Source organism: Magnolia sinica, chromosome 10 (assembly GCF_029962835.1).
Source record: "Magnolia sinica isolate HGM2019 chromosome 10, MsV1, whole genome shotgun sequence".
Classification (NCBI taxonomy): domain Eukaryota; kingdom Viridiplantae; phylum Streptophyta; class Magnoliopsida; order Magnoliales; family Magnoliaceae; genus Magnolia; species Magnolia sinica.
In genome coordinates this window covers 54,454,185-54,469,220 of record NC_080582.1, presented here as the reverse complement: position 1 = coordinate 54,469,220, position 15,036 = coordinate 54,454,185, and the positions used below count along the sequence as shown (strand labels likewise).

The following is a 15,036-nucleotide window of genomic DNA, read 5'->3' as shown; positions in this document are numbered from 1 at the left end:
CAAAGGAATATTTTTGAATTGATGTGTTTCCATATTATAATGATGGTTACCAGAAAACTTGTCGTAAAAGAATACTATTAATTTATCGATAACTTCAATTTAAGCCCTAGAGTATTTAGCTTATACCCTTGCTTATTCCGTTAGCTCTCTTATGCTAACATTGATGTTATCTAAAACTCCATTAACCTCTACGTAGTTGTTTTGGGATGACGATCTTACTTCCAGAACTACTAAAAGTGGGAAGTCTATGAATTTGGGATTTTTATTTCGGCTTGTATTTGAAATGCTTCAAGGGCCTAATTGAGATCATATTTTTAAATATTTCCACTAACTCGAGTAAATCCCTTACTCATATTGTATAAACTTCAACTAACAATTGCACACCCATCTCATCGGGTGTGCTAAAAATGGTATTGTTATAGTTTTCATCCACACAAGATACGTTTACTGCTATGCAGGATGCTAGAATTGATCGGGACTAATTCAAATCGTGATCACCGATGACCCCTAGTGTCAAGATAGAGTGGTGCTTGGTCAAACAACTAACATGTTAGCCATTTATTTAACCAATAATGTGCTTGTTAACCAAACAACTTGTAGAGGTTAGGGTAAGGAATGATGGCTATGTCCTTGAGAGGGAGGGGGGGGGGGGGGGGGTTATAATTACCTACTTAAACTAATATGAAAATTAAACTAAGCATTACAATTAACTCAAAGGCTTAAGCCATTAGAGGGTCTAATTACATAGAATACAAAGCATGTGGTAATTAAGCAACTAGTCTATAAACATGATATTGTATATATGTGTGGGAGATGTGCTAACTATCAATACCTAACATTTATATAATCATACATCCATATAATTAAACATTCACCACATAAGCATAATTAAATAAGTGCTTAAATAATAGTTCCAAACATAAGCATGTATAGTGGTTCGTTTTCCCAAATCCACTCCCGGTAGATGCACTTAACCCATGAGTGTACCGAATTTCACCATTAGAGGTTTTAAATTAGGTTCACCTCTAACCTTTATAATCCAATACAAGGACCGACTCCTGCAAGAGACTTCACATGATTTTCTATATGCTCACAACAAACCTCGGTCCTACACAAGAACCTATTGACATACACTCCCACCGAAGGCTCTCGTAAGAGACTTTAGTTTATTTCTATAGGCTAACCAATAAATTCGGTCCTAATCCAAGGACCTGCATTTACTCCTGCAGAAGGCTTACTCGGAGACTAGCATGCATGCACCTATGTCTGGTGGCCTATACAAGGACTTTGATTTAGGCCATACACAAGAACTTAATGAGTTTGATAATTCAAACTCTTACACTCAATCCTACACAAGGGAAGAGTGTATATGGATTCTTATACCTAACAACTTACTTGTCAGAATGAGCCCCTTTTGAAGCGTCTTCTTTGGTTGCTTGATCAAAGCTCTCCTATGCTTCAATTAGAACCCCTTTTCTCCTCGATCATGATGTCAATGCTTTGTCAAGGCTTTAGCTCTAAGATCAAACGCCTTGCATGTGATGCTTCATTATGGTGACCACGGTGATGGGAGTACAACTATAACTAATGGAAAATTGTAAATCCTGGGGGATTCTACTTGATGGGAACTTTAAAGGTTGATGACACTTAGGTTTGCCAAGAGAAATGGTGTCTTAAGTAGTTTAGAGAGGGCTTGAGATTATAGTCTTCTTGTAAAGGCTCTTGAAATGCTTATTATAGTGAAGAATCACTAAGAAGAGAGCATTGATCTCATTGGGATAGAGGCTATGAGGTTTGGTAGGGCTTAGCGTGCACTCAGGTCTCTAAAATACTAAAATTCATCATTTTCACAAAGATCCAGTTTCTAGATTTCTAGGAAAAAAAAGCTCAAATAGATCTATAATGACTAATTTTTTATCACACCAAGTAGAGGTTAAGTTGCACTGATTATGAGGTTTAGTCGAACTAAATTAGACAAGGAAGCCGCTAGACAAATTTGGTCACATTCAGCCGCACCAAAGGTGGTATTCAGTAACATCGAAAGTGTTCTTCAGTGAGACTGGATGTGGCACTTGATTGTACCTAAATTACCCAGAATCTGTCCCAGCATGTTGTCCCATTTTAGTTGTTTTCAGTTGAACTGGAGGTGGGTTCGGTGGGACCAAAGGTTGTTGAAATTGTGTAGTTTTCTCAGCAACACAGAACCTCTAAAGTCAATCTAAGGATGGTTAATTTATGATCATATGACCTAAAGGATGATAAATAAGGGTTCACCTATTAGGTTTAAGATCATCTGGAGGTTTAGGTTGTTGTTGGTCAAGTGTTATGGTCACTAAGGCATCGCGTTTACCTATTCTTTCTCCTTAATGCTCCACCTTCACTTATGTCTTCGTTCTTCAGCTTCCAAGGGCTTAACCAACTACATGATATAAGGAATCATGTGATTGGAAAATAGGGTGCATAAACCAGTGCACTAATAGGACTCTTCCTCCAATGAGCTCTTTTTGCCTTGATAATCAATGACTTTACGAAGGTACAACAATTATATAGTCAAACCAACAAGAAATCGAGAGGTGGATGTGGAAATGTATGTAACTTATCACTAAAATGGAATCATCAGCCTAGTTGAGAGTAACAAGGTACTTAAACCAACATACTGATGAGTGAGGTAAAGGCAATTCCATGAGTTACAACTATAGTCGACCTAACATATAAGCATAAGTGAATAGATTCCAAGACTAAGATCTACTTTCAAATCTGGTGTGCAAGCATAAATGGAAGTGAATTACAACCATTGGCTGTAACTAACAGTCAGTCTGGCATATTCACAAGGACAGATTGAGACTACTCCTAACCCAAGGATCAATGGCTGATGAGCGATGGAGAGGCTAATCTTAGACTACGATAAACAATATGTGCTAGATTGATTTTACTTCCTTGCCAGATTTTTTATTTGGATTCGGTAAACTTACTTTGCATTTGCATCTGCTTTTTATACCTTTCTCGAGTAGGGAGTGAGAATAACACTGATCATCCTTGTGGCACCTTCGCGAGTAACCAACAAGGAAAGAGCAGTTACTCCTTTTTTATCGTGGTATGCCCTTGTTAAACACACTCCATTGGTGATGTGGTTTTAAAGGTTACTCACCTTTATTTGAAGATTACATAAATACTATGGCTTCTTGAAGATACAGTCTCCTTTCCAAATATTTAGTATATATTCTAAAGAAATCAAATATTCCACTTGTCATGATCGGCACCATTGATTCGATTTTGCAAGATTTTGGTACAAACACCCACCATGTTGTATACAAGGTGCATGACCAGTCAACTCCTTAATATTGATGGGATGAAGGTCCCACAGAACAAATGTAATTTTATAACTCCAGTTGGCCCCGATGAAAATCAAGGGTGAGCACACCCTATATATCTCCTTGTTCTATATGTAGATGCCCACTTGCATGTTAGATCAAGCTAATTTTCATGGCCTAACCAAGAGCCATATATCACATGTCCTGATGTGACACTATGCTAAAATCGCAGATTTGTGACGGACTAAATCCGTCGTAAAACTAAATAAACGATGGATTTTGTTCATCGCTTGGTCCGTCGTTGTTTACTGGATTTTTTTTATGGATAAAATCTGTCGTTAAATCTGAAATGGATAAGGTCCGTCGCAGATTACCAACGGATAAGATCCATCACTGAAATTTTGAAAAAACCACCCGAACTATTCGTCATTAAAAATATTAACGACGGATAAGATCCATCGCTAATATGAGGAGAGCGATGGACAAATTCGTCGTTGATTTTCAACTCGTTCATAAATTAGCAACAAATTTGGTCCGTTGCTAAAATATCTGTAAATAAAGAACATATCGTCAGATTTTTTTTATTTTTTATTTTTTGAATCTTACACCTGATAGTCATTGAAAAAATAATTCACACAATTGTTTAATAAGAATAACATTCACAAGATTCAAAAGATTGGGTTGAATATGAAGCTGGATTAAATATTAATGCGTTTGGATGCTCAGTAGGCCTTAATAAGAAACTGAACTAAATATATAATAAATAGCCAAAATTAGATCAGCTACTGATGAAATAAGGTAATGAAATAGCTAAAAAAAATTGACCATTACAACCCATAAAATGGTTCAACAACCACCTATAATGCTGGCCAAGCACAAGATGGGAAATAGCTCATGTATAGAATCATTTGAAAGGTAGAAAAGAAAACCTTAGCAATTGTTTCTTTGTTTTTCTAGGAGGGATGGTTGGGTTTCAGACCCATTTTAATGTTTCCAGCAAAACATAGTTCCATTCACATAGTATCCCACATGTTTTGACAGTCTCAGTACTCTTACCTCAGAGTCAAATGTTATGGCATCTCCTTATTCAATGAAGCATTCTCGTTTGCAAAGGTTGTCCAGATAATCAAGTGTCTCCAGCCCTTCTATCCTCACTTCACTATGAAGACAATTCAAGTTCATATCCAACCCATTCTAATATTTAAGACTACATAAAGCATGAATTCATGAATGTGTGTAGGACATCCAGGGTGCCAGTCACATGGGATCCATCATGCAGATGACCTGGCTTGAAAACCAGGAAGTCCCCTCATCAGCTGGGCCACATGTCTAAGTTGTTATGGAGTCATGACAACTTTTTAAAACTGTCCCTGGCTTCCTTGAGCGTGATCCACCCGATGATTCATTTGGCATGATGATTTTAGGCCAGGTCATCTAAAATGTGGGGCCCACTTGACACACTACTTGATTTTTGCATGCGCTTACAAGGTTGGCATGTGTGGTCACATGTAAAGGTGTGGGTGGACTGCATGTGAGCTTAAGAAGCTTCATATAAAAAATTCAATTCTGAATTTCAACACTAAGGTTTGAACAAGAAGACAAAAATATCAAATGATAATTCAATCAGTGGATTAAATGAAGATGAGTTCTATGGTCCTATCCAATACAGGGATGTCGATTCTAATCCAACATAGATTTTTCTGTACCTGATGTCAGAAACAGAGAAATATGTGTGGAAAGCAAAAAAGAAACTATACGGCTTGTTGTCGAGGTTCCTAATCCGCGGTATCATGGTGTGATCTCCATTCAATGCAAGAGCCACTTTAAGACGAAACTCAAAACTGAAATGCCACGGTAAATTTTTTCATTAGCAAGACATCGCATATAAAATAATAAATAAAAGAGAAAAGTTAACAAAAAAAAAAGAGAATAGAAAAGAAGATACAAAAGTTTCATCATTTTTCATCTGAACTATTTAAGGGCCAGTTGGAAGGGCGGCAATTCCCAAGATTTTTCATTTTTTTAATAGAAAAAAGATTTTAATTGAACAAGGTTAATGCAAAACAGCCCCATTAAAGGGGAAACACCTTAAAAGGGTCAACTGTTTCAATTCATTTCATTTCATCTCCCCATAGAAAACAAAATACATCAGGCTAATCTTATCTGATTTGATTAGTGCCACCTACATGCAAACATGCCCTACAAAAGAGTTCCAAATTCCAATGACCTAATCAAGTTTCAATTATTGCAAGTCTAATACTACCCAAATGTTCTAAAGACAATAACAACAACAGCCCAACTGTCTATAGGTACTGGGTTCATACCAGTGGGGCCAGCACTTCAGATCCTCTTTAGATGGTTTCAGTAGCAAGTCTATAGTAGATTTGCCAATGTACTCAGCAGGATGAAGAGGTGGAGGATCATCATCAATGGTCTAAATCTTGTTCCTTACAAACCCATGTTGCTCCAGTGATCCACAGTTTACAAACTTCGAGAGCATTAAAACATGATGTTAGTCGAGAACTTGGAATTAGATACCACAGGAAAAGATATGAGTATGCATGAACTTGTGGGAAACAAATGGGGATTCCTCCTCTCAATGCTTTTGGTGGCTTAAATATAGCCTGCAATAGATAAAAGACAATATTTCAGCAAAAGCTAGGATGATTTCTCTAGTACATGAAGTTTGTCACATAGATCTACAACTCATGAATTTCATGTTCTGAAACATTATCACCATTAACTAAAATGAGTTCAAAGTTATTTTCAAGCAGCATCAAAATAGGCCTTAAATTTCAATAACATGAAAAGAAGATTGCTTCCTAAAATAGCAATGCCCCTGTTAATATATCAAGTGCTAGCCTAATCACCTAAGCATAATGCTGAAATCCTTAAATGATGCCAAAATCCGGTTGGAGAATTATGCAATTCATGAGCTTACCTTCCATTAACTCAGCTTTTGCGTGAAAAAACCTGCAACTTCTGAACAGAAAATTTAGAACACGTGACAATCAGCAAGTTACGTAGAATGCATTGGAACATCACTCGTTCTTCACTAAAAATCTCTCTAACAAAATAGAAAGAAAACAGACAAAAATCTGTTAGGCAAAAAATGAAGCAGCCCCTTCAGGCTCTTGTTCTCATCCTGCAGATATTAAGAAAGATTAAGAATAGGAGTTTTTAGTCTAACATTCCACATAAACGCAAACTTGTAACAACCCATTTCTTGAGGACTTTTAAGAGCAGTTTTGTGAGTTGCTATCTCTAAAAAAATAACACATACCAGCTCTTTGAGTTCTTTTAGTGCTTTAGATGGCAAACTAGGTACCCTTTGAACATCATCAAAATGCCCCTGAAACACCCATTCCATAATTTGTAATTGCTAGCTAACCTCCAGGCCCAAGAAAGAAAAACCAACTTTTAGATATATTTAATGAAAGATGTCAGAAGTTTGTCGATCCTTAATATGAAAATAGTATTGGGTAGTAGAATGAGCAAAAAAATTAGTATGAAAAGAAAGGATAGAATGATTGATTTAAAATAAACTTTAGTAGATATTTCTGTACTGATTTAAAATAATCTTCCCAAACTGACCAATAAGAAAAGACTAAATTCTACAATTATGTCCCCAATAATCAATACATACAAGTCCATAGCCAATACGTACCAATACATTACCAAGTTTGTCTCAACTTGCAAGAAAAAAGAATAGACATATATGAAAACTAAGAATGTCCAGCTATGCTAACTTCTATATATACCAACTGTATGGACTATTTATGCAGTCATGCAATAATATAGAAACCATAAGATTTTGTATAGAAGAACACAAAAGGCAATATCCAATTGATATGTGTCAACAAAAGTGAACCCAGTTGGATCTTACGCCAACCTCCTTGCTATGTTAATACACGTGCACTCGAGCAACATGTGGTTCCCTAATATTATTTACTGATTCATACAACATCATATTATGCACATTGCTTGTTAAATGCTTTGATGTCACCATCACTTTGTATAAAATTACACATACGGAACAAAGTTATAGTCCCGGTTTGGAAAAAGTGAAGATGTGCATATGCCATTATTATTTAAAGGCTCTGACTTGCCTTTGCAGATGTGCTTTTTCTTGCTAAGTGCAGACACCAACATTAAGCAGAGTGGGAAAATTCCATCAAACTAGCTCAAAATGACAAGTGAACTCAACTCAGGAAGCGGATGAATTAAACAAAATGCCTGTTTTTGTTGATGGCCATTGGTTCAATGCAAATATAATAGCTTTTGAATGCATCATTGACCAAGAAAGGAAGAATATCTATTGGGAGTGAAGTATTTCATATAATAGCAAGTAAGAGATGAAGATACCTCAATAATCTTTTTTGTAATTAATTCTTCAAGGGATGCTGTAACCTCTTCTGTGATCACAAGAGGTGGTCTTACATTGTGCTCAAAATCCAGATCAACCTCGCGCGCACTGTTCTTCGACCTTTTACTGGCGGTTACCTATCACCAGGAACCCAACAGAATAATGATTTAATAAATCAATGACCAATCATGTGAATTTGATTCAGAGGATTGTGAACCAAATGCAAATACAAATACAATAGGGTAGAATCAGTAAATAGGCTAGCTGATGGACACAAGAATATTAACAATCAATCATTACCTCTCCCTGCATAGTCCAAGCCTTAGTTTCCAAGTTCTCTTTCTCCATCTGCTCAATTTTAGAGCGGATCTTTTGAAGCTCTTTCTCATGGGTTGAAAGAGTTCCTTCACTATGCTTAGTTCTTCAGATCCATCGAAGGACTTGAGCTTTGTTGAACTTTTTTTCTTTTTACCACCAAAGAAGTCTTCATATTTGGAAAAAGGAGATGCCACAGCCAAAGCTAATCACAACAGAAAGAGAAAAATAAAATTGAGAAGATATGACGTTTAACAGGTTTTATATCTTAAAAGATAACCTTTCACATTTAAAAATGTCACAGGTTTCAAACTAGTTACTTCACTATATTACTTACAACTAATTGAGAAGAGATCCCTAGTGAGAATTGATGGGGTGTTTTATAGTCTTGTAATTGCAGACTTGTAATGTCCATAGCACAAAGATCACACTAGTTAGAATATCCTGTCCATCCAAAATTTGGACTTAAGTTTATAGCCATCCAAATTCCAACCATTGATTGGGAAGGTTAGAATGGTCTGATCAAAGTGCTTCCCTACAATGGCAAGTAATACATCATTGTCTTTACGAAATAGATGGTCGAAATTGTTGATTGAAATATATTTCAAAAACAGTCCTTACTGTTCCTTTCATAGGCGTTTGATCCAATGGTCAGAACGGCCTAATCATTGTGATCTTAACATGTGTGCAGAAGGGAACAGGAAGTGGAGACTACAAGCTTTTCTGCAATTGACGAGCACCATGCAAAGTTTAGGTATCAATTTTGGTAGACTAGAAAAGTCACAGTTACAAAGACATGAAAACAAAACCCAAAATATGTAGGAATTAGGTGGCTACAGCCAAAGAAATTAGAAATAAAAATTGATATTATGAAAAAACGGCATCAACTTGATGGAGCAAACTTAAGAAACCATTTCCATGCTAAAATAAGTAAACATAGATTGTGACAAATGATTTTACTGATTTTGTTAACAACATATTCAGTGATTTCAAAATCATAGACAGCTTATCTCTAAAAAAATCTAGAGCTCATGAAATGTGTATACCTTTTTCCAACCTTGCTCTCAAGAACCTTTAATGTCTTAAGAGATGGTGGGAGATCCTTAGCCCAAATGTTATAATCGTCAACAACTTCAGCAAACAGCCATTAAAAAAAACTTTGTATTTCCCAACCTCCAAAATCATTCATCAAAATTGTGGGGCATGTGCTTGACCAAAATTGATTGTGTAAGTTAAGGATATCTATAATGATTGAGTACATGTCATACAGAGGAGAAGAAAAGATTGTGCGCCTGGCGTGCATGAAGATTTAGTGGGCACATATTTGCCACCATCCAACAATCATGGGTGGGAATCTTAACATGATTTTATAAATTACGTTTTTCAAATTCAAATTTTGAATTGATTATAGATTCCCACCAAAAACCATTAAATGGTGGGAGATGATGTGCTGCCGGATATCAGCGCTCCCAGTCCGCACTGAAATTCTGCTCTCAGCCATTCTTCTTTACCTTTAAAGAGACCTGCATCAATTTTCCTTACTCCATCTACTGCTGATAAAACTGCATCAATTTGAACAAGTTTAAAATTGATAAAAATTAATTACAAAATAATAATAGAAAGGCAATTGTATAATTAATCTAGAAAAAATAGAATTACATAATCCCTTGATTTTACATGATTCCTTCATAAATTTTCCTTAAAACGGGTCCATTGAGGGGCTATAATTTTCTTTTTTAGACCATCTACTATGTTGGTGGGACCCAATTGCTTCAACAATAGAGAGACCACTTTGTTTAGTAGTCTTGTGGACTGACATCCTAATACATACTAATGGAAAAGGCACAGCTCATGACAGTTAAATCAAGCAGGATGCCACACAAAGAAGACATAACTTAGCAAAAGGGCTTCTTTCCATAGCCTCTTTAATCCACTCAACTCTCTTTGAATGCTTGTTGGGAAGCTGTAAATTATATGTTGAAAGATCCATGTGCTCCACTTTTTTTGGTTGGGGATTGTACTCACATTTGAATACCTACATATCAAAGAATACATGGCAAATGTACCACCTGCAACCAAAAAAGATAAAATAATAATAATCTCAAGTTGGTGAATTCAATGCCATGTAATATTTACATAGAATAGAAGTTGCACCACCAGTGATAAAGAACACCCACCATTGAGTAAACATCTACAAGCATTACATCGCAAATTTCCCAGTCATTCAGGCCCAAAATAGGGAACAGTTGAGTGAGAACACCCACCATTGAAACCTTGCACCATGCGTGATATTTACATGTCATCCAACTCATGAGCCTGTGCAGTCAAGATGACATTACAAGAAAATGGCCCTTTACCGGAGGTCCAAAATGTCACGCCCTAAACTCGAAAACTGGGCTCATAAAATTTTCGATTGCCGAATCCAGTGCCGATAGCCTCCGTAAAACCCCATTCTTGACTCCCCGCACCCATTTACCAGGTTCCGATCCTAGTATCCTGCAAGGAAGATTTCAAACATGATTTGTTTCATAATGAGCATAACCATAAGCATAACCCACGAACAATAACCACAAGAACACCATCACAAAATCCACTATGATCAAAAACTTTGAGTATAATGCGAATGAAAGGGAAATATAGGATAGTGAAAACAACAGAAACTCCAGAAGCTCGACTGCACACTTCAACTGCGGTGAGACTATGGCTGCGTCCTGGCGTCACCTGTATGCATCAATCATGTATAAGCTTATAGAAAGCTTAGAGGGTGGTGTAAGTATGTGCGTAATGTGCACGTGCTTAGAATGCAATGTCAGAGTAATGCGGAACCATGATGATGGGTACACGAATGCAATCAGCCGTACCAAGGCTTGCGGTGTAAGATATGAATGTTATCGGCCATATCAAGACCATGCGATGCGAGATGCAACTCAAGCATGCCAATCCTTATCCAAATCCTCATACAATTCATCAAATATCAGTACAATTCTCATTCTGAATAATCACCGGGGTTTAGTACCTTCCAAATGACACTGCCCGTTTCCTAGGCGCGCAGTCCAAGTGAGCGTAAGAAACCTCACTATCTGCTTGGTCAATAGTCTACCAATATCTATCCGGCAAGTCGATAGCGGATACAGTTATGAGCTAGTCAAACTCAGCCTAACAATGCCCCTTACCCTCGGGCGAGTAAGGCCACACCCCTTTCCAACCGACCGCGACATAGTGGGGGACGCGACTTCCTACTATTTGGCCCTCGTGCGCTCATGTATCCACTCGATCTCGACATTGGAGTCATCCTTTGGTACCATCAAGTTTAGAAATTTTCACCCAGGGATATCTATGGCACCTCGATGTTAGAAACAGTATTTTCGGTGTCCGATCCTACCATCCACGATATGCCTGTGGAGGCCACAACCCAGATATCGCTAGGACATGCAATAATCATGTTATATAAATGTGAAGTACATTGTGAGACCCGACCCTAGTTCTCATGTGTGCATATATGTGTGTGAGTATGCATCGTGTTCATTATGGTCTCGTGGTCCTACCGGTCAAATTCTAGCGACCCGCGACCCTCGGATTGTGTTTGCGGTCATCCTTGAGTCCAGTCACGTAGACCCGAGTCGGATCGACCCAAGACCTATGCCATCTTGTTCGCATCATCGCTACAATTCTGACGACATGTATTGTGCATCCATCCGACTTATAGATCAAAACTTATGAGCATTACATGATATGACCCTTGATCATATGGCCCACTTTTATGTAAATGCATGAGGACCACCTCTATGGCACAAGTCCCCATACACACTATACACACACCACACAAATCCTATGAAAACACCACCCATCTCAACAAACACTACCAAAGCCTAGCTTAAAAGCCTAAACATTGTAATCTCCTCCCTATGATAATGATGACTTCTCTTCCAAAATAATGATAACAACTTTCTCTCACTTTATTCTCTCCCTCCCTCTCATTTCCCTCCATTGCTAGAATTTTTAGCAACTTCACTTCCATCTCCCTCTCTTCTCCAGCCCCATAATCCTCAAAATACTCCCAATCCCTCCATCAAAAGTAGATCTCCACCATTAAAACTTCTTCCTAGGCTCAAGACCTTCATGGTGTAGGAGTTTGGAGGCTTGATTTGCAAGTGGGTGATTATAATTTCTGATTTTATTTTCTACCCTTTGATCCTACTTTTCTTCCTAAATGGATCATATGGGACCCACCAATCCATGGTGGGGACTCATTTGACCTCATGGATGTGGCCTTTTGGCCCATCCTACATGCATATCATGAAACATGATGGGGCCATTCTCCATGGACCCCATCATGATGTATTGTATCATCCACTTTACTTCAAGGGCATCTAGACCCTAGAAGTCATGTTTGGATGGTATCCCAACCACCCATTCTAGTCATAGATCATGCATGCATTAGTATAATGTTGCATGTTCAAGTAACATTGTTGTATGGTTGAGATTGACTCTTAGGAGGGCCCATTAGTGGCAGGGCCCTACCCTCATGGCCGGATTACTCTCTTTTCTTCTTTAGTTTTCTCTGATGTGTGGATGATGATGTGTGTGTGACCCATTTAGTGGGCCTAGGATGACCCAAAATAAATAAAAATAGAAATCCAGCAAGGTGGGACGCCCTTACCACCCAACTCCATGATCTTTGGATACCTTAATCAATGTATTCAAGTGTCCTAGTCTTAGTCTGTGATCTAGACTTATGTGGGGCCTACTAAGGAAGGCCACACACCATTTTTATGGCTGAGATTATTGAGATATAGGCTGATGTGTCCAACCATGTATTGATGTCCAAAAATCTGGACTGTTGCATGGACTGTCATGTTCAATCTTTGGCATGGATTTTTGCATCATGATTTCTATTATTTTCTTTATAATTATGGGGTGTAATGAGAATTTATGGACCCCACCTTGAGGTGTGGTGGGTCATACCTCAGATGGCCCATGAAATGGTACCCAAAAAGGAGGCCCATAGGGGTGGGCGGTCCACCTTGTTGAGCTGTCCAGCCCACATGTATGGAGGGAAAACATACACTTCAGCTTAGTTTCTCTGAGGGATGGGACACTTTTGTGGACCCCACCATACTTTATTTTATGAATAAAATACTAAACCTCCATTTTCCCCCTCCTGGATGAAGTTTGGGCCCACCTTATTGGGTAAACAATGCATGGACAGCCACATCTCTTCCTGGATAGATTGAAATTCCTAATTTAATTAAAATATTTATGAGTATCCAAAAATTATAAAAATTTTCAGAGAGATGGTCCACTCATGGTAGGACCAACATAAAAATTTTTGGGGCTAATGGACACCCGTACATACCATGGTGGTGGCTGGACCGGCCCATTACAATATGGTGTCCAGATCAGTCCAATTTTCAGGACAGATTGATTTCTTTAAATAAATTAAACTATTTCTAGAAGTCTAAAAATTTTGAAATTTTTGGAGGTGTATTTCACCTATGTTAAGACCCATATACCAAATTTTAGGTCCAATGGACCCATGTACACATGGTGGCAAGGGTCGGACTGGCCCAGCATGTTGGGACATCCAGGTCAGTTCGATTTTCTGGACAGTCTGTTTCATTTAAATAAATTAAAATATTTGTAAGTGTCTAAAAATCTTAAAATTTTGTGGGGGCGTGGACCACTTTAGAAGTGTCACCTTATAAAATTTCAGACCCAACAGACATTTGAGATGGCGGTGGCACGGCTGGAAGTGGCTTGCTAGGCAAGGATGCCCAGGTTGGGGCGTCCAGCTTGCTTCATGGGCCCACCTTGATGTGTTATATATCCCACCACCCATCCATATGGGGTCCTTAGAGGATTGATCATCCTCCCCTTTTTATTCAATTGGGGCCCATTAGGTGGATTTTTGGGCTAGACACCCCGGGACCATAGGGCTGCCTACACATGGGACATCCCTGCCTTAGGCTACTGCTAGGCCTGCATTCCAACGGCCTGGCCCATTTGATATATGTGTTGCATATCCTCTCTCATCTAGTGGGGCCCACAGTGATGTGTGTGGGCCATCAAGAATTAATTATACTAAGAAATACTTCTATTGTTGGACTCCAACCAACCTAGAAATTTTGGTGGGCTGGAATTTGGCATTGAGCCCAATAATTGTTGCCTATAGATGTTCTTTTGGGGCAATATGGCCCACTAGATTTGAGGAGGATTTAAGTCAGTATCTTACCATCTTAATTTTATATTTTTTTAAGGCTTAATTAGTGCATGATTAAAGGCCCATCCCAAATCGGATTCTTCTTGGGCTAGTCTTTTAGTTAAGTATGGGCCTTATAGCCTTGGTTGGGCTAGAACTTTTGATAGGCCCATTGAACCCTTGGGTCCTATATTTATCATGTCATTTTGATGGGTCTTATGGGCCAAATACTCAAGTAGTTGGGCCCCTGTTTGCCCACTATAATAAATCCATACTTGGGCCGAGATGTGAGGCCCAACTTACTTGTGTTAAAAATATAAGAAATTCCCATATGTTGGGATAATGGGCTGCCCATTAGGCCCACCACAATGAGTGAACCCATGACCCTTATGGTTGGGCCCTAACCTTGCTTAAGGGCCCACCAGGTTGCCTTTGTTTTGGGCTTAGTGTATGGCTCACTAAGCCATGGACTGATTGTGCCTTGGACTTTTCTTTGTATACGTAGCAGGCTACCTTTGTGGGACCCAGTTGAGGTTAGATGTCCTCCTTGGTGGCCCTAAGGTAGGCCCATAGAGGCCCTTATAGGTGGTTGAAGGCCCACCTTGGGCCTGGCTAGGACCGTTCCTCCTTAGGATTTTGACTCTCTTAGTTTGTGGGCTATCCCAAAGTACTGGGCTCCCACTAAAGGACTTCTCTTCTTCTTAGAATACCTGTCTATGTGCCTAGACCTTAACCGATGGAGGATTCCATATTCCACAGGTAGCACACTTACATTTTTATGACCCATATGCGTCATCTGTATGAATTGATTGCATTGTATGGTGGTCATTGAGGGATGGAGTTTC

The 15,036-nt window shown here is 38.6% G+C and overlaps 1 long non-coding RNA gene across 1 annotated transcript; it reads right to left on the bottom strand.

Annotated features, from left to right (window-relative positions):
* Positions 1–4,365: 4,365 nt before the first annotated feature.
* Positions 4,366–5,801, bottom strand: LOC131257474 (uncharacterized). The gene is made up of 3 exons (XR_009177433.1): positions 5,636–5,801; positions 5,018–5,152; positions 4,366–4,470 (listed from the first exon to the last, which is right to left on the bottom strand). It is a non-coding gene; the product is annotated as an uncharacterized LOC131257474 (long non-coding RNA).
* Between the last annotated feature and the right edge of the window lie 9,235 nt (positions 5,802–15,036).